The following is a 20,504-nucleotide window of genomic DNA, read 5'->3' on the forward strand; positions in this document are numbered from 1 at the left end:
TTTAGGCTGGCCACTGCTTGGTTACCAAAGAAATTATTTACTCAAAAAAGTCTGCATTAAGTTTGTATATACAGTACTAATTTACATTAATATATGCAACTATCATTGTAATTAGATTAGAATTATCATTTAAATTGAAATACAGTATAATTGCCGGAGAGAACAAGTTAGTTTAGCATCAGTATGATACACTTTAGAATGGAGTCAGTATGCTGCCAGGCCAGTTGGCATCGCGTATCTGAGGTTGTTGATATTTCTTCTGGCAATCTTAATTTTTCCTTGGGATTCCTCCAGTCCAGCCTTTTGCATGATGTATTCTGCATATAAATTTAATAAATCAGGGGACAATATACAGCCTTGTCGTACTCCTTTCCCAGTTTTGAACCAATCAGCTGTTCCATATCCACTTCTAACTGTTGCTTCCTCTCCCACATATAGATTTCTCAGGAGATAGATAAGGTGGCTAGGCACTCCCATTTCTTTAAGGACTTGCCATAGTTTGCTATGGTCCACACAGTCAAAGGCTTTTGCATAGTCAATGAAGCAGAAGTAGATATTTTTTCTGAAACTCTCTGGCTTTTTGCATAATCCAGTGCATGTTAGCAATTTGGTCTCTAGTTCCTCTGCCCCTTCGAAATCCAGCTTGTACTTGTGGGAGTTCTCGGCCCACATACTGTTGAAGCCTACCTTGGAGGATTTTGAGCATAACCTTGCTAGTGTGTGAAATGAGTGAAATTGTACGATAGTTGGAGCATTCTTTGGCATTGCCCTTCTTTTGGATTGGTATGTAGACTGCTTTTCCAATCCTTTGGACACTTCTGAGTTTTCCAAAGTTGCTGGCATATTGAGTGTAGAGCCTAAACAGCATAATCTTTTAAGATTTAAATAATTCACCTGGAATGCCATCACCTCCACTGGCCTTGTTAGCCGTGTTTTCTAAGGCCCACTTCATTCTCCAGGATGTCTGACTCAAGGTCAGCAACCATACTATCTGGGTTGTCTGGGACATCCACATCTTTCTGGTATAATTGTTTATTTCTGCCACCTCTTCTTGATGTCTTCTGCTTCTGTTAGGTTCCTACTATTTTGTCCTTTATCATGTCCATCTCTGCATAAAATATTCCTTTAATATCTCAAATTTTCTTGAATTTTATTTATTTGATTTATATCCCGCCCAACTGGTCTATACAAACACTCTCTGGTTTTTCCCTTTATATTCTTTTCCTCTATTTCTTTGCACTGTTCATTTAAGAATGCCCTCTTGTCTCTCCTTGCGATTCTTTGGAAGTCTGCATTCAATTTTCTGAAACCTTCCCTATCTCCCTTGCCTTTAGCTTCCCTTCTCTTCTATTTTTAAGGCCTCATTGGACAGCCACTCTGCTTTCTTGCATTTCCTTTTCTTTGGGATGGTTTTTGTTGCTGCCTCCTGTACGTTACGAGCCTCCATCCATAGTTCTTCAGGCACTCTGTCGACAAATTGAGTTCTTTAAATTTGTTCTTCACTTCCATTGTGCATTCATGGGAGATTTGGTTTAGATGGTACCTGACTGGCCCAGTGGCTTTCCCCATTTTCTTCAGTTTAAGCTTGAATTTTGCTATAAGGAGGTTATGATCAGAGCCACAGTCAGCTCCAGGTCTTGTTTTTGCTGTCCGTATAGAACTTCTCCATCGTTGGCTACAGAGAACATAATCAATCTGATTTCGGTGTTGCCCATCTGGTGATTTCCATGTGTAGAGTCGCCTCGTGTTGTTCGAAAAGAGTGTTTGCAATAACCAGCTTGTTCTCTTGACAAAACCGTATTAGCCTTTGCCCTGCTTCGTTTTGAATTCCAAGGCCAAACTTCCCTGTTGTTCCTTTTATCTCTTGACTCCCTACTATAGCATTCCAGTCTCCTATAATGAGAGGAACATCTTTCTTTGGTGTCAGTTCTAGAAGGTGTTGCAAGTCTTCATAGAATTGGTCAATTTCACCCTCTTCAGCATCAGAGGTTGGTGCATAAACTTGGATTACTGTGATGTTCAAAGGTCTGCCTTGGATTCGTATTGAAATCATTCTATCATTTTTGAGATTGTGTCCCACTACTGCTTTTCCCACTCTTTTGTTGACTATGAGGGCTACTCCATTTCTTCTATGGGATTCTTGTCCACAATAGTAGATATTATAATCATCTGAATTGATTTTTCCCATTCCCGTCCAGTTTAGATCACTGATGCCCAGGATGTCAATGTTTATTCTTGCCATCTCCTGTTTGACCACCTCCAGCTTACTAGGGTTCATAGATCTTACATTCCAGGTTCCTATGCAGTATATTTCTTTGCAGCATCGGATTTTTGTTTCACTTCCATGCATGTCCACAGCTGAGATTTCTTTTCTCTTGGGCCCAACCACTTCATTAGCTCTGCAGCTACTTGTCCTCCATTCTTTCTCAGTAGCATGTTGGATGCCTTCCAACCTGAGGGGTTCATCTTCCAGCAAATCCTTTAGCCTTTTGTTTTTGTCCATGGCGTTTTCTTGTATCTAATGTTAGTCAAAAATAAGATAAGAATTTAGTTTCAAATCTAAGATAACGAGGAGACAAGTAATTAGAATTTCACTGTTGCTGCATGTCCAGAAATTTCTCTGTAATAAAGGCTTGAGTCAGGTGGTGAGCTTTGTTTATGATAAAGAAATGGCAGCAATTAATGAAGGATAAATAAAACTGAAGCAGCTAGTTAGCTTAAGCAGCAATTATATTACTTGACAAGCATCATTAGAGGGGAGAAAAGCATTCTGGACAGGGCAAAAATTGTAATATTTTATTAACATGCTTTAGATCAGTGGTTCTTAACCTGGGCGATAATGCCCCCCAGGGGGCGATTTCATTTTTCAAGGGGGCAGTAGAACGAAAAGGGGCGGTGTGGGGGCGCTGGAGCAGAAGGGGGCGGTAGGGGGCGCTGGAGCAAGCCAAACCTGTGAAGATGGCTACAGCCTTTTTACAATGTGCATGAATATATATTTTCCTCCTATCCTAATTTAGTTTCAGAGTTTTCGTCTTGAAATTTTTAGTTCCTGCATTTTATGCCCTTTTTATATTTCTTTTTGAGTCTTAAAATTCGCTTGCAACTAAATCATTAAATGTTACTTTTTGGGGCCATTTCATTTTCTTGGAATTGAATTTTGTTTTCAGGGGTCATTGGATTTAAGTGTCTTAAATAAATAAATAAATAAATAAATAAATAAACAAACAAACAAACAAACAAACAAACAAACAAACAAACAAACAAGATATAATAAGAAATAAGAGGGGGCGATGATAACTTCCTCAGTGGCTCAAGGGGGTGTTTCTTTCAAAAAGGTTAAGAACCACTGCTTTAGATTAAAGTTAATGCTTTTTGTTAATGTAGATTTTATTAAGGTGTTTTGTACATGTCACTTACTTGTAGCCTAATAGTTATGTTTCTCTGGATCATATTCAAAAGTTAGAACATTTTAAGTTGTGTTATTCATATTCACATTTCTTGCATCCAAATCCAAAACTATACTAACTTAAAGCTCTTAGCAAAGCCTTAAAGAGACATTTCAGAATGGAAAAATGAAAACAAAAGCTTTAAAGTGACCCAGCAGTAGTATCACAAGGAAGGAGACACAGCAGTCTGGGGAAGCCTAGCAGGCTGTATTAAGAGCTCCAGAGAACTGAGACTCTCCACCCCTGGACAACATAAAGTTTAGCTGTGATCTATAAGGGATACTATGATACCAACAACTACCAACTGAGATCAGTTTGAAAAGTGTATGCAACAAGGTGCCATTAAAAGATCTCTTAGCTGAATGTCTCCTGCATGGTTTATCTCCTCCATCACAGCCCAAGGACTTGGAGAAGAATTAGGAATATGCAGGCTGCAGACCTCAGGGCCCGGCTTTCTCTCCAATGGTGTGGAAGGGGACTGTATGTCACAGAGCGCAAAGGCCTACACTCCCACACGCCACATGGACAGAGCTGAGAGAGCGCAACCTCTCCAGGTATCCCCATTGGGTGAATTTATGTTGATCAGCCATCACTATATGTAAAGCAAAAAAAGAAGAAAAGGAAGAAATAATAGTAGAAGAATAAAAACTTTAAACTTTTAAATATCTTATTCACTCGTGTCAATAACAATCAATCCAACCATGCATCAGACACTTTCAAAACTTTAGGAATGCAGGAACCCAGCTGGCATTGTGACATTCATCAACTATTCACAGAATGAAGATTAATTAGTTAAAAAAACACACACACTCCCATGGCTTATCTGTTCAGCTGCAATCCAAAGTTCTAAAGATCTTTGGAAGGGATCAGTGTGGAAGGGATCTATACAGCATAGACTGGCTCGAACATAGACAAATTAACCCTAAAGTGGATCTTTTAAAACTGTACTTTGGGAATCAGTATATTGGGCCAAAGTGAACTTTTTGGAACCACCTCCAGGGACTTGGAATTTCAGTTTTGGACGATGCAGAATTGCGGGAACTAAGCTACCAGGACATGGATACAAACACTGAATTGGATTGTGAAATTTGGGGGTTTTGAACTTCAGTTTAGGCCTATTTGGCCAAAGTAGATCCTCTGAAACTACCCTGGGAGCTGGAAGTTTTTGTGTTTGACTAGCTGGCATAAACCTGTGGGAATTAGGCCATCAGGCCATGGATACAACCATTGCATTGTACCTTGGTACTTAGGGGGTTTAAATTTGGGTTCAGGTCTATTTAGCCAAAGCGGACTCTTTGAACTGACTCTGGAGACTTGGAATATCTGTTTGGCTGGCATCAATTTACCAGGGATCAACTAGGACACAGATACAATAATCGAACTGGACTGTGAGACTTGGGGTTTTCGAATCTTGGCTTAAGCTCTTGGGCAGCTGGGACAGAATGGCACAACAAGGACAATTTTGGGATGAAACAAAATCTACCCTTCAAACAATCCTAGAAATAGTGAGATCCCACTACCAAGAGGCAAAATTATTCAACGAACATCTGAAGAAGAATTATAGTCAACAAGAGACAGGGAATAACGAAAAACGAAATGAGAGTGTGCTGGATTATGTATGCCAATCAAAAAAGGAGCTGGAGGAAATTAATGGGGAGAGTATTAAAGGAAGACAAGAGGAGAAAATCAGCAAAATTAATTTTAAAAAGCCCAGAAGATCTATTGAAGTTAGAGCAAGTGCATAAAGATCTAGTGGAGATAAATCAGATGCACAAAATGGTTTCAGAGGGCATGAAAGATGGCAGGATGCTTAGGGAGACAGAATCAAAAAGTGAAAAAAGAGAAATAAGAGAGGGAATTACTTAGAAAGATGAAAATGGGAAAAATAGAAAGGGGGCCCTTAATGTTAAAAAGCATGTATATATCTAACTTTGGGAATTGTAAAGGATCATATCCTTTATATTAAAAAGGAGAATTAAATTGAAATAAGGGAACACTAACCAGGGTAAAGACGTTAATATGGTGGGTTTTCTTTTTAGGTAAATTAAACTAGATATAAGGTTAGGGCATGGATCTGGAACTACTTTTATTAAATATGTTATTAGAAGATCTTGAGAATATTGTACACTGTGAAAGTAATATTATGATAGTAGCCAATATTATATACTAAAATACGTACATGAATGGTTTGAATGTTTGAAAGATGTCTGGAATTTGGGGGGGACAACTGGGAAGACACAGATGTAAAAAACAAATAACTGTAAGCAAATCATATAACACAATTCTATAGGTCACTAGGAGAACATGCAGAGCAGAAGAAATTAGTAGTAACAGAACGAAGAAATGTCCGGATCATTGACATTGCAATTCCAGGGGAGGTCAGAGTTGAAAATAAAGAATTGGAAAAACTAACAAAGTACAGAGACCTGGCCATTGAAACATCTTGCCTTTGGGTGCCGCCAGTTTGGCCATATTAAAAAATACTAAGGACAAGAGAAAGACTTGGAGATCGGGGTTGTCCCAGGATTAGGAGGAGAGATGTCCTTGGGGAGAAACTGGCCAGGGATAGAAATCCTGGCTGAAACAGGGGAGGTGGAGGAAATGACATCAGAAGAAGAGGAGTTGCACGTTTCAAGAGAACAATTACGAAACTCGCAGCAAGAGGATTCGGAACTGGAGGACATTAGAGGCAAAGTGGGACCCAAAGGGACTACGTAAACAGAGCAAAATATTGAGGGATTGGCTCCTATACAGGGTAGTAAAATCAGAAGGGGAGAGAGAAGAGGGACAAACGATTTTACCCCGTAGGTTGCAGGGGGTGGTGCTTTGATTGGTTCGTGACCTACCTGGAGCAGGGCCCACCTGGGGGTGCAGAAAACCCTGGCCAGAGGAAAACGGCGGTTCTTTTGGCCAAACAAGGAGGAAGGAGGTGGAGGAAGGCTGCCAATCACGTCCCCAAGGCCCGTTCGCTCCAGTGGAGGCCACCCCCAGCAGGGCCATGAACACCGAGGGCGCTCCTGGACAGGCCTTTTGACAGAATAGGGATATTTTCAAGAATAGGTTTCCCTCAAGAGGTCTTCCTTGACCAAGGATCTCACTTTATGGATCTTTGAACCAATGTGGAAATTGTAAGGGGTGAAGCCACCAAAGGTTTCCATTTATCATCTCCAAGCAAATGGGCAATTGGAAAGGTTTAATCAGACATTGAAGGGAACATCTTGACACCTGTGGAGGAACCGGGAAAAATCCTTAGTTTGAAAAAAAAACAAGTTTTTTCCACTGCTTGCTCGCTTCCTTTCTTGTTTGCATCCTCCCTTGGCTCTGACTTCCCCCCCTTCTTTCCAGATCACTCTTTTGCTCGCTCGCAAGTCGAGGAGACCCCGGCACCCCATCCATGCCTGATGCGGGGGAAGAAAGGGGATAGGAAGGGGGACTAAGAGGGGCCCTGGGCCTGACCCACCAGAGGGATCCTTAGGTTCTTATGTAATGTCTCTCCCACCTTTCCCTCTCCAAAAGGACCCCCCACGTGGGAGCGGCTTCTTCCGTTCACCCTCCTGGATCCCAAAAGAAGGAAGGGGGAATTCAAGGAAGGACCCTGACAAGCTGTGTCTCATCCTCAGCAGTTAACGAGAGCAGCTACGGGATTCTTGGGGGTGGTGGCCCCCTCCCGAAGAGGCTTCTGGGGCTGCCAGCGATGGGGCTCAAATGCTTCGACCTCCTTATCCGAGCAGCACAAGGAAGGGCCTCCTGCTGACAAGAGAGTAGGTGGCTAGAGAGCTCTGGGGCTCCGGATCAGTTGGGAGTTCGATTCTCCCCCCCCCCCCATTGGATCGCCTCCCATGAGAAGAGGGATGTCCTTGGGCCAGCTCCACCGTCTCAGGAGAAGGAAGATGATGATTAATAGGATGGAGGTGCCTCTGATGGCAATTCAAAAGAGCTCACCTGCCTGGCAAAGGTTGGAGGGATCTGGCGTGTGATCCCTTCTCTTTCGGTCCTGGGAAGAATCTCTCCCCCCCCTCCCTGGGAGAAGAGAAGAAGCCAAAGGATCCCTCTGGAGAGATCCCGGGAGGGAGGGAGAGCAAAAGGCTTTCCCTCTGGAGGACCCACCGACCCGCACAGAGAGAAAGGGCCCGGGTGTCTCGCTCGGGGGGGGGGGAGGGGAGGGGTGAGATCGAGACCCCTCCCAATTTAGTCCCCCCACCCATGCGAAGAGGAAAAGGAGGAGGAAGGCAGGGAGAAAAACAAAGGGACCCCCCTGACCCCCCTCCCTTCAAACGGGTCGAGGCCTTTCGTCCTTCGCAGACCGAGCGGATTGTGAGGGTCGTCTCTGGGGTTGGCGGGGGGGGGGATTCTCCATCTCTTTAGCAACTCTTTAGCCCCCCCCAACAAAAGCGGTCCTGTAAACCCCCCCACGACCGAGGGCTCACCTTCTTGCCGGTCCCCTGCAAGGAGAAATGAAAAAAGACCGGCTCCTAAAACTCGCCCAACCGCCTTCCTGGGGGGGGGAGATGTTCTGGCCGCCTTCTCAACTGCGCACGCGCCACAGACCCTCCCCCACTGGCTATCCCACGCCCCCTCTGTGGGGAAGAGGAACGCATGCGCGGGAGGGAGAGCAAGCTGAGCAGCCAATGAGGGGATCTCGCGCGTGCGCAGAGGCGAGCCGTGAGTGGGGCTTGGAGGGCAGCCGTCAGTCACTCGAAGGGGAAGAAAGAGGGGGTGGGGGAAACGGGGTTCTTGCCCCGCGAGCCTTCCAGAGGGAGGGGCTTCGTCCCGGAGACAGGTGACGCAGAAGGAGCAGGAGGAGGAGCGAGCTCTCATTGGGTCTTCATTGTCTTCTGGGCGGAGCCAGAAACTCTCCCCTGAGCGTCACCGGGTTGCCAGGCAACCCCCTGATAGACGCCATAATATGGCAGGGGGAAGCCGAAGGAGACCCAGCCCTGGAGAGCTTCCGCTCAGCAACGGGTGACGCGCAGGAGTAGCGAGTTCTCATTGGGTTCCCATTGTTCTTCCCTGGGCGGAGCCAGAGGCTGCAGACTGACTCAAAGTGGCGGGGGGGGGGGGGAAAGGGGCTGTAGCGCATGCGCAGTGGAGAAGGCGGCCAGAACGTCTCCCCTCAGGAAGGCCGTTGGGCCAGTTTTAGGAGCCGCTGATTCTTTAGAAATTCCTCCCTCAGGAGAGAGAGAGAGAAAAAAAACGGGGGGGGAATACACTTTTGTTCTCCGTGGGGTTCAGGAGTTCTCTCGTGCCCGCCTCTTATCTGTGTGTCCTCCTGTCCACACCCTGCCCTTCTAAAGGCTTCCGTGACAGGCAGAAGTTCAACAGGGTGGGGCTTTTCCTCTGGTCCCAACCGTCTCCTCTTTCCCCACACGTTTGAATGGGGCAAGAGAAGAAATTCCTCCCCCCCCCCGGACAAGGCTGGACAGGTCAGTTGTGGTACGAAGGAGACGTGGGCCGGCTTTGGGGGGGGGTCACATCTCGGTGATTGGGGGGGGGAAGCCCTCCCCCCAGAAAGGAGGCCAGGAGTAGAGAGGGAACTCAGTGTCGAGAAGCACCAGTGACTCCACTCAAACTGGACTGGTTTTTTTTAGGGGGGGATTTCTTTCCCAATGACTCGGGGTCAACTCAGAGCCCACTCAAACCTCTCCCCTTTTTTCTGAGGAAAGAAAGCTTGTTTTTTAATAGGGACTCAAAACTCTGTACCAAAGATTCAGACAAACTTGGTCTGAAGGACTCAAACTTGGGACTCAGACCCAAAGACTTAACCAACCTCCTTGGAGGAGGCCTTTCCTCCCATCAAAGGGGGTCCCTTTCCCCCCATCTCTGCAAAGAGACCAGGAATTCTGGCAAGGGATCGTCAATGGGGCAGAAGACAAGGTGGTGGGGTTGGCGGCAAAGAAAGGAGCAGGAGGTGAGAAAAAAACAATTGAACACTCAATTTTTTTTTCAAGAGAAAAAATTGTGAAAGAGAAAGAGGAGCAGAAAGGCATGACAAGCATTTGCAAATTAACAGATTCAGGCGCTTTCTAGGAAAATATTCTGCTCCATTCAAAATGGTGTCACTCATGCCAAGCTCAGGCCATGAGAGCGAAGGACACGGGCACTTCCTGGCGAGTGACGCCCAGCGTTGTATAGTCCTCCATTTCAGCCATATCGAATTAGGAGACAAATTGGAATCTGTGCCTGTTTTTCCGAAGATTAGTCACATCCTGCCACTGTACGCTAATCAGATATTGAAAGCCTTTGCTCATTAGAAGATTTACAAGGTAATAACATTATGGCAATTAACAAAATGATCACCTATCATTAGGGACTTCTGTATGGGCTCCCCAGTAGTGATTTTCAAGAGCTTCCTCAGATCAAGTTCACTTCCACCTACAGCATTTTTGGCAAAATGATACTGGATTCCCATTTGGGTAGCTAGGTTTTCTTTTTGTCCTTGTTGATTAGGCTAGCTCGTGATTAAAAGGAAAAAAGCAACGGATGGTGAATCCATGATTCCAGACATCCCTTTTCACCCTGTTCTCAAGGTTCATCTCCTACCTTACCTACCTGGACTATTCCCTGTAGGAAAATTGTGAAATGAGGTTGCAGGTAAACACTTCATACCTTGCGGCAAATCCATTCATGCATGTGCTGATCAGGTGCACCTTTTAGGTAAAAAGGTTACCCTGGGCAAAAGCTCTCTGGACAAGTGGACTGAACTGGCCTAGATGTATGGCCTGTGAACTAGATTACTGACCAGCCTGCAGAATGGCACTTTGGCTTGTTTCCTTGATGTTAGGAGAGTGTGAAGGCAAGAGGAGAAGGGGACGACAGAGGACAAGATGGTTGGACAGTGTCATTGAAATGACCAACATGAATTTGACCCAACTCTGGGAGGCAGTGGAAGACAGGAGGGCCTGGCGTGCTCTGGTCCATGGGGTCATGAAGACTCGGACACGACTTAACGACTAAACAACAAAGTCCTTAAGCCTCAGCAATGCATAGCATCCATGCCACGGACAAGCCTGACCATTAAAGAACTCTTTACTGTGTATTTTGAAAGTACTTAAACATGGGCTTTATGATTCTTCATGTGAAGGAGGAGTGTGCAAGAGTGAGCCATCCGTGATAATAAAAGCTATAGAAGGAGGAGAGGATAAGGGGAGCGAGGAAGAGATGGTGACTAAAGAAGTGACAGTTACGAAGAAGGTGGGGGAAGTTGAATTAAAAGAGAAGGTGGGAAAAGTGGAGATTTGTCTAGTAGAAGAGGATGCAAGAGGAAAGAAGGCAGAGCAAGAGGTGACCGTGTGGGAGGAAGATATAAGTGAGGAAGGGGTGCGTTGGTTCCGTTCGGTGCTAGAGGTGCAGGGAGGAGAGAGGTTGAGTATGTAAAGACTCAAGGACTGCTGAGGGATTTCCCCAATGTGAAAGTGGACTGTTGCCAGAGCCGAAGCTGTAGGGAGACAAGCCGGCCCAGTTCAAGACCCAAGAATGGACTGTGATCATGGCACCACGCGAGTTAGATTTGCAAAGAGAGACTGAGATAGCCCTTAACCGTTTCTATGACAGACCGGACGAGCAAAGCTGGGTGAGGCACTCATGTTGTGGGACGACTTGCGTCCTGAGAAGTACTCCTCCCCGAAGACCGAGGTGCAGGGAATGGCGTGGGTGAACACCCCCCCCATTGAGTCCATGGGAGTATGGGAAAAGTTTTGTTTCATCTCGTTATGGCCTGTTGCCAGAGTTGAGAGTCTTTGATCCTATGAGTAATGTGCTGGAGGGGATTGGTGATAATAAAAGTGATGGTTTAAAGGTTATTAAAACGTCTCCCATTTTATTTCCCAGGGAAAATGAGGAATTGCCCAAAGAAAACTCTGAGCCCAATCACACTTCAGAACTCACAACAGCTCAGTAAGGTAGGACTTCTTTTTGGTTGCCAGTTAGTGACCTTTCCATTCAATTGGATTTAAGTCGAACCCTGCTGTTCCAAGAGACAATCCTCATTTAAGATTTTATAATTATTTTTATTAAGAAAATATAGATTCATAGAAACAGTTTGTTTGCAAAAGCATAGCATAAAACATATCCAAAGATTCCAATAGTTAAATAAAGCTGCTGTTTCTCATTAAAATATGAAAAACTAAATTCTGTGCTAAGTAGCTTCTAAGAAGGGCTATTCACCCCCTGCTCTTTCTGTCTCTACCTTCTGTAAGCATTCACATAGCACTTTCCCTTCAGAAACTCCCCTCTCCAAGCTTGCAAAGCTAAGAGAAGCTTCCTTTACAACCCAACCCATCATCCATCTTTTTCTACATCACTTAGCCCTCTTTCTTCTTGGCACTTCATAGCTGTAAACCAATTAACTTCAAAGAGGGCTAACACCATTCTCCACCCCCGAACTCCCATGCTGGGGCCAGGTGTGTCATCTCCTTCCCAATTGGGATGGCATTCTTGTTTGGTCTCCTGGGCCTCTTGCTTCCTCCTTCTCCGAGTTCTCTCTGTACCAGCCTAGCTGTAAATTAGGAAAAAACAGTCTCAGGGCCCTTACTACATTCCAAGGCCTTCAAATCATTTCACTTTGAACCTAACAGATTCCATTTGCCTCTGACTACAAACCCCACTCTCCTTCAAATCATCTCAGAACTCGAGGCACGAATAAAAGCCAACAGCGATATATTTTACCTCCTGTTGCAAAGGCTCGGCAACTTTGCTCAGGCAGAGATTCGGAATTTGTTCTGCATCTGTAAATAGCCAAAATTTATTTTAAAAAAGCAAAGTGATGGCAACGAAACATATTATGCTTCTGATTTCTTTTCAAGGTGAGGGATGTGCCCTTGGAGGGGAGGAAATAAGGCAAAAACAGCTGCATGATTCCATGAGACGAGCCCAGATTCAGCCCACTATACATTTCTTTTTATTTTGATTGATTGATTGTCTTGTCAGGATGGGGAAGGGGTCGAAACAGCCTTCCATGCTGCATTGGTTTAGGAGTCCAGGTTAAGAGACTGCTGTTTGTACAATGTAACCTCACAGTGGCTCTCCCCCCTCGCAGGGAGCAGGGACCTATTTCTATGGTCCATCCTCAAAGGCCACTGGATCCTGTTGGATTCCAGGAGGCCATGAGAGGTGTTTCGGCTGACCTGGCTGGCGCTCCTGTCGAGGCTCTGGTTGACAGCTGGTCCATCACTACCACTAGGGCTATAGACATGATCGCACCTAAACGCCCTCTCCCGCTCAGAGCTCGGCCTGCGCCCTGGTTTAACCAGGAGCTTCGAGTGATGAAGCGATATAGGAGAAGGCTAGAGCGTAGGTGGAGGAAGAATCCGACGGATTATAATTAGATAGCTGTTAGGGTCACTACTAACCTTTACCTGACTAAGGTAAAGGCTGCATGTTGATCATTCTTCAATAACCGGATAAATGAAGCTTCCAACCAGCAGGCGGAGTTATTCCATATAGTGCGCGACCTATGCGGAACTGGTTCAGGTGATAGGCCTCCCCCTAGTTTTTCACCTGACCAGTTTGCAGCATTTAAAAAATCTAAAGTGGAGGCCATCCACCGGCAGCTCTCTCCTTTTTTAAATTCAGTGAGTCAAGCAGAGATGTCCAGTGCTCCGTCTTGTCCGGTGACTTTCGACGCCTTTCAGCCTGTAACGCCTGATTCTGTGACCAGGGTGCTTGGTCGCTGTCGAGCCACCACCTCCTTCCTTGACCCTTGCCCGGCCTGGCTAATCAAAGCAGCCAGGCCGATAATGGGCCACAGTAATAATAAATGGGTCTTTGCCTCAAGGAGACACTCATTAGGCCCATAAGAAAGAAACCTAGTTTGGCAGCGGACAAAATTGGCAAATATAGGCCCGTTGCCAATATTTCTTTCATGAGCAAAGTGGTCGAGAGGGTGGTGGCAGATCAGCTCCAAGCCCACTTGGATGAAACAGACGCCCTGGATCCGTTTCAGTCGGGCTTCAGGCCGTGCCACGGTACAGAGACGGCATTGGTCGCCCTGTACGATGACCTGTTCAGGGAGGCTGACAGAGGCAAAATGTCTCTGCTGGTCCTTCTTGACATCTCGGTGGCCTTTGATACCGTCGACCACAGTATCCTCCTGGGGAGGCTCTCCGAGTTGGGAATTGGTGGCTCGGCACTCGCCTGGCTCCGTTCCTTCTTGGGGGACCGTCCCCAGAGAGTACAGCTTCGGGAGAGTGCCTCAGCCCCGTGGAGTCTCAATTGTGGGGTTCCACAGGGGTCGATCATCTCCCCAATGCTGTTTAACATCTATATGAGGCTGCTGGGTGGGGTCATCAGGGGGTGTGGGGCTTCGTGTCATCAATATGCTGATGACACTCAGCTCTACATCTCCTTTTCACCAACTGCAGGTGATGCTGTCCTGTCCCTTCAGCACTGCCTGGAGGCCGTACTGCAATGGATGCAGGAGAACGGGCTGAGGCTGAACCCGGTCAAGACGGAAGTTCTGAGGGTGGGTGCCCCCGTGGTAGGCGGCTTGGGTGACTCTCTCACATTTGGGGGGGTCACCCTGGCCGCGAAGAGCCAGGTCTGCAGCCTGGGCATATATTTGGACCCGACGCTCACCATGGAAATGCAGGTGGTGTCAATAGTCCACACTGCCTTTTTCCACCTTTGGCGGATTGCCCGGCTGCGACCTTACCTAGACACGGGGGTGCTCACTACCTTGGTGCATGCGCTCGTAATCTCAAGATTAGACCACTGTAATGCGCTCTACGTGGGGCTGCCTTTGAGGCTGATGCGGAAACTTCAGGTGGTGCAGAATGTGGTGGCCAGACTCCTCACCGGAGTGATGAAATAACAGCATATTTCTCCAACGCTGGCCGCATTGCATTGGCTGCCCATTTGTTTCCGTGTCAACTTCAAAGTTTTAATGCTTACTTACAAAGCCCTAAATTCTTCTAAAATTATCAGTAGTTCTCTTATTGCATCAAGAGGATTTTGTAACACCAATATTATATCATCCGCATACAGATTTAATTTAATTACCTCTTTCCCTACTGTATATCCTCTTATTTTACTACTACTTCTAATTTTTTCGGCTAAGGGTTCCATAGATAACACAAACAGCATTGGGGATAAGGGACATCCCTGCTTCACTCCTCTCTGGAGCAAAATTTCTTTTGTATAATTATCATTAACTTTAATCATTGCCTTCCCTTCTCTATAAATTTCTTTTAATGCTATCAAAAAGGGACCGTCAAATCCAAATTTACTTAGTACTTGAAATAAATACCCATGACTTAGAGTGTCAAATGCCTTATATACATCTAATTTTAAAAGGGCAAATCTTCCTTCACTGTTTCCGTGATGTAGAGTATTAATCACATTCCTTATAGGGTGTCCAATATATCTCCCTTTAACAAAACCATATTGATCCTCTCCTATTAATCTTGGGAGTGTTTTCTCTAATCTATTTGCTAAAATTTTTGCAAAAATTTTATAATCCTGGTTTGTTAAACTAATAGGCCTATAAGAGTTGGGGTCCGTCGGGTCTCTCGATTGTTTCAAGATTATCATAATTTCTGTTTTCCTCCATGATTCAGGGGCTCTCCCTCCCTTCATTATCTTGTTAAACAAACTCTGCATTTCTGGAACTATTAAAGGCCCCACCATTTTATAAAATTCTGATGTAAAACCATCTAAGCCTGGTGATTTCCTACTTTTTAAATTTTTAATAACTGTCAAGATTTCAGGTTTAGGAGTAAATATTTCGAAATCAGAAATAATGTTTAAAAGGATAGATTTAAAGGAACAAAAAGAAATAGCAAAGCTGACAGGTATGAAATTAGGAATTAGGAGATTAAAGTATTTAGGTATAACAATAACAAAAAGTATTAAAAATTTGATGGGAACTAATTATAAAATAACTTGGAGAAGGATACAGGAAAAACTAAACGAATGGGATAATAGATATATAAGTATTTTAGGGAAAATAAGGGCAATAAAAATGTTTATAATACCAAAGATGTTATATCTATTTCAGGTACTCCCGGAGTACATCCCAAAAAAACAATTAGCTGTATGGGATCAAGAATTAAAAAATTGGGTTTTTGGGAAGAAGAAAGCTAGAATAGTAAAGAGGGTAATATATTCACCACAGGAAGATTTAGGGTGGGGTCTCCCACATTTGGAAAGCTATTACGAAGCTTTTCAAATAAAAATGCTATTGGAATTAGATGGGAAAAGTGTGGAGAAATGGGTAAGATGGGAGGATATAATAAATAAAGGAGTAGGTAAATTTGGAATATTTACACAGAAGGTTAAAAACGACATTAAAAATACAATAGGCCCAAGACAGACAGCACTAACAATATGGGGGGAAAGGCAACTTAATTGGATGCCAAGTCTTTCCAAATGGACCCCACTAGAATCTCTAGGTGAGGATTTGAAAATTGAGAAAACTTTTTGGAAGAAACTAAAAGAAACTGGCTATTATAGAGTGAAGGATTTATATAACCCTCAGGGGATACAGATTCCGGCACAAAATGTAGTAGGACAAGTTGGAAGACAATACTGGTTACAGACTATGGCTTTATATAATATTTTGAAACAGAGAAGGTATTCTGGAATACTAAATAAAGAGGATACCCCGCTAGAAAAACTATATAATAATAAAGAGGATAATAAGAAGGGTATTGCAAGGAAGTTGTACAACTTGATAAATACAGATAAAGATTATATGATTGGGACAATACAAACGAAGTGGGAAAGAGAAATGACATTGTCAGCATACGAAATAGATGGGTTAATGGAAGGCATATTGGAAATCAAAATGGATAAATTTAGAGAATTGGAGATGAAATTAATATTGAAATGGTATAGGACACCCCCTCAGTTGTCTTATATGATAAAAGGTTTGAATTCAAGTTGCTGGCATTGTAAGAGGAGTAAGGGATATTATGCACATCTTTGGTGCGAATGCCCTAAGGTTATTGAATTTTGGCAGCTGATTTTAGAAAAGGTGAACGCCGTGTGTAATATTAAATTGCAGCTGACTGGGAAAATCTTGTTTATGGGAGTTCTGGGGAATAATAAAGTAAAAAAACCTAAACAGAATTTATTTAAAGCTATGATTATAGCAGCACATGCAGTAATAGCTTATGGGTGGAAGGATGCATCAAAATGGACTTTGGAAAGATGGAATTGGTATTTATATGAATGGATTCAATCAGACATACTGTCGATTTTGACACAGGATAAGGTATGGGAAGAAAAAACATTAGAGATAAGAAAGAAATGGTCGGGATATGTAAGATGGGTAAGAGAAGGGGGGGCCAATAATGTTATATTGGTTAAACTCCAAAAGGTGTGCTCATGGTTGCAGATTTAAAATTAAATGGTCTTTTTTTTTGGGGGGGTGGGATAAGGGGGTAGAAATAAATAGGAAAATGATGACTATGTAAAGATAAGAGAAATGGTTATGTATGGATATGTTAATTAAAAAATTAAAAATAATAATAATAAAAAAAAAAACTTACAAAGCCCTAAATGGTTTAGGGCCTCGATATTTGGTGGAACGTCTACTCCCACCAAGGTCTACCCAGATCACCCGCGCAAGTCAGGAGGTGAGGCTGAGGAGCCACTGCAAAAAAGCCGAGAGAGGTCCGGAATGAGAAGACATGAAACCAGGCCTTCTCAGCGGTGGCTCCTTGCCTCTGGAACAATCTCCTTCCAGAGATTCGCGCGGCCCCCACGCTGAGCATCTTTAAAACCCAATTAAAACCATGGTTGTTCATCCAGGCCTTCCCTCCAGCCAATTCTTAATTTTTTTCTCTTACTTTCCTTATTCTTATTTTATTGTAGCCGTTATTGAATCATCATGTACTTGTCTGTGTTTTATTGTCTGATTTTGTATTGGAAGCCGCCTGGAGTGGACTGATAGTCCAGATAGGCAGGGTATAAATCAAACAAACAAACAAACAAATAAATAATAGTTTTTGCAGTGGCTCCAGGAGTGAAGGTGGTTCATAAAAGGGTTTGCGATGGTGTTGAGATCCTCATCGGCCACATTCAGGGTTTCTACCCCAAGGCGATTGATGCCATTTGGAGGAAGAACAAGGAGGTCTTGGAAGCCGAGACCCTCTGTAGGAACGTGGTTCCTAACTCAGACAGGACCTTCCACACCTGGCTCAGTATTGAGTCTCACCTTGAGGAGTGGGACCAGTAACATTGCACCGTGGAGCATGACAGCCTGATGAGGGATCCTGACCTGTGGAGCAGCCTGGTAAGAACCTGGAAGGGATGAGGAGGAAGGCCAGTTGAAGGTCAGTATCTCAGCGTGTGTGTGTCTGGTGTACACCTGGTTGCAGAACTGGATGTGCCATCAGCCATGCAACAAACACCTTCCTGAATGGACAAAATGATTACCTGTCTAAAGTAAATGGAATGGGATCCCAGACTAGGACATTCAAGATGGCTCCGTGGATGGAAATACAGGAAAAGCACTGAAGGTGGATCAGAACGAAGGTCATCTTTCTGGCCCTCGCATTTGGTCCCGTGATCAGCCACCAACCCATCAGAAGGGAGGGGGCGGGTGGTTGCACTCCCAGGCCAAAATCCTGTTCCTCGGTGTAGTAAGGTGTACTCGAGGAGGCCCCTTGAATCCCTGGAGAATTCAGTGATTCAGCTCATCCAAAAATTCCTCTGACAAGCCTACTCTAAATGCAACTTATTTTAGCAGAGCAAGGCACCGAGAGAAGCTGCCATTCAATCAATAGAGTTTATGAAGGAGTTGATTCCCTAAATCCCAGTTAATTCAATGGTCATACTCTAGTGGGATTTACTACACAAAGCAACTGGGTGGTAGCCTGTGGAATCATGTTCCACAACAAGTGGTATTGGTCAGTTTACAACCTAATGATTAACCGCCATCCTGACTGGTGAGGGTGGATGCTGCCAAACCTCTCTGAATTTATTCCCTTGCAACCATGGAAGCGGTCACTGCATCTTGTGGTCAAGTTGTGCCTGTTCCTCTCACTCCATCTGACTGGAAGGGGGTCTCCAACTGAGTGGGCATCTTGGGAAACCTTTCTGCCCAGCTGTGGCCCACAGAAGGCCTTTGCTGGGGGTGGGGCTGAGGGTGGGGGAGGCAGGCTGGTCCTCTGAAGGGCACCACCAGCGCCCTCCTAGTTTGATGCCCGGCCTGGACGTCTCAGCTTTGAAGACGCAGGCAGCCCCCTCTCCCCCCCACTTGACAGCAAGGGGGGTTTGGTTTGATATGCTGGCGTAACATTTCATTCCATTCTCCTGTTTCAGTCCCAGGGATCAGTCTGTGGGTGATGGTTGGTGTGATCCTCGGGCTTGTCCTTCTGGTTGTGCCTTTAATAATCATCCTCATCATCACGGCCTTAAGTAAGTCTGGTGTGAGGCATGGTGGGAGGTGTCCTTGGTCAGGCAGGAATGAGAACTACTTCTATCATCAGCTTCCTCCTGGTTTTCTCTTTCTTCCCCTCTGTCATCTAAGGGCATTTTCAAGCTAGAAGGTAAGGTCATCTAGTTCTGTTCTGTGCCTGTCAAGTCAGAACCGTCTCAGATTGATCCGAAGAGGGCTTTCAAGGGAGGTGAGACATTTAAGGAGGGGTCTCACCATTTCCATTCCCCAGTGAGTTTCCACTGCAAAGTGGGATCATCTAGTCCACCCCATAATTTGAAACCAACGTTCTTCTTACATTTATATCCAACATCAATCCATCTCACCTCATCTTTCTCTGTACCTGTGGGAGCTAATCTGTTTATCTACCGATTTAGCCCGCTCCCTTTTTATTGACTTGGTGAACCTTTTCTGATCTTCCTGATACTGAGAGCACTAAGGGAAAGGTGCAATCAATAAAATTGCTCTAAAGGGAAGAAGGACACGAATATAATTTAAATACAATAACATAAATGGAATGTCTAAAAACCACGTAAAGGGAATTACACTTAATCAAGATGAAAAACAGCCACCAGAGAAACTTGAGACGAAACTGCTTCTCCTTTCCAGGACGCAGACGAGAAAGGAGGCCTCCAGCCCCCAATGAAGAAACGCGGGACATAAATCCACCCCGAAAGCAGTGCCATGTTTTGATCCAACAGGAACTCTAAGGATGCTTTCAAAGGCTCTGTGCTCTTGCTGGAGCACGTTACCTTAGTCTCTCGAGAGTGAAGGAGACCTATAGGGTTTTTGTTAAAACTTGTATCTGTTATATAATACCAGTCAGAATATTTTTTATAATTTTGACTGTGTCTGGAGTTTTTGAATCATCATCATCATGAATCATCATCAGTATCATCCCCTCCATGGGCACAGGCCTTGTTGAGTTGGAGGGACCTGCATCCTTCAGTGAGGTTGAGAGCTATGCTGAAGGGTCTCCCAAGCCAGAGAGGCCTCAGCTGAGAAGCCAGACCAACTGGGTCCTCCAACCATCAATTATGTTGAAAGGAAATTAAAAAGAAATCCATACCGGATAGGTAGTCACTCGGGTCAACAAGGACCGCGTCAGATGCTATAGCTCCTGGGTATCTGGTGATATTGTTGAGAATTTGTCAACATTTCTGGATGTAAGCAGAGTTAGGAAATATCAGGTTGCAAAGACACTAAAACACTGGGACAGTAAAATTCAACATAGTCTATTGACAAATATAAAGACAGCATAGAATTCAGACATGGAACTGGCAGCATGACATGACGTGATGCAATACGTGATATAGAAATAAATGATCTGACTTACAGTAGATAACATGTCCCTTTTACACATGTCTTTTATACATCTAATGACCAATCACAATGTACATTACATCATTGGACATTACATAAGATTACATCATTTTCTCCAGATGCACAATATTAAGGCTTTAACCTCGGTCCACACCGGAATCCACTTTGTACATACTTTTTACTATACATTATATTTAATACATTTCTAGGTCAAAAATCTCAACAAATGAGCTATAGGGCTCAGCAGGCCCTGTTGAGGGACCAGGACGGCTGCTGCAAAGCTACTGGAACAACATAAATGCAAAACTTGGACTCTTGCTGAAAATTGAAAAATTATGAAAAATTAGTATCATGAA

The 20,504-nt window shown here is 44.4% G+C and overlaps 1 protein-coding gene, 1 long non-coding RNA gene and 1 other non-coding gene across 3 annotated transcripts in view; 1 reads left to right on the forward strand and 2 right to left on the reverse strand.

The window, feature by feature from the left end:
- The window catches only part of LOC140702925 (uncharacterized), a 208,957-nt gene that overhangs the window by 82,179 nt on the left and 106,274 nt on the right, over positions 1-20,504 (forward strand). The window lies entirely within an intron of this gene.
- On the reverse strand, positions 3,807-4,013 carry LOC144585109 (small nucleolar RNA SNORA73 family). Its single transcript, XR_013539604.1, has one exon. It is a non-coding gene; the product is annotated as a small nucleolar RNA SNORA73 family (small nucleolar RNA).
- LOC140702943 (uncharacterized) lies at positions 11,115-19,870 on the reverse strand. The gene is made up of 2 exons (XR_012082210.2): positions 17,602-19,870; positions 11,115-12,169 (listed from the first exon to the last, which is right to left on the reverse strand). It is a non-coding gene; the product is annotated as an uncharacterized LOC140702943 (long non-coding RNA).

The sequence above is a fragment of the Pogona vitticeps genome, chromosome Z (genome assembly GCF_051106095.1).
Source record: "Pogona vitticeps strain Pit_001003342236 chromosome Z, PviZW2.1, whole genome shotgun sequence".
In the NCBI taxonomy this organism is placed as follows: Eukaryota; Metazoa; Chordata; class Lepidosauria; order Squamata; family Agamidae; genus Pogona; species Pogona vitticeps.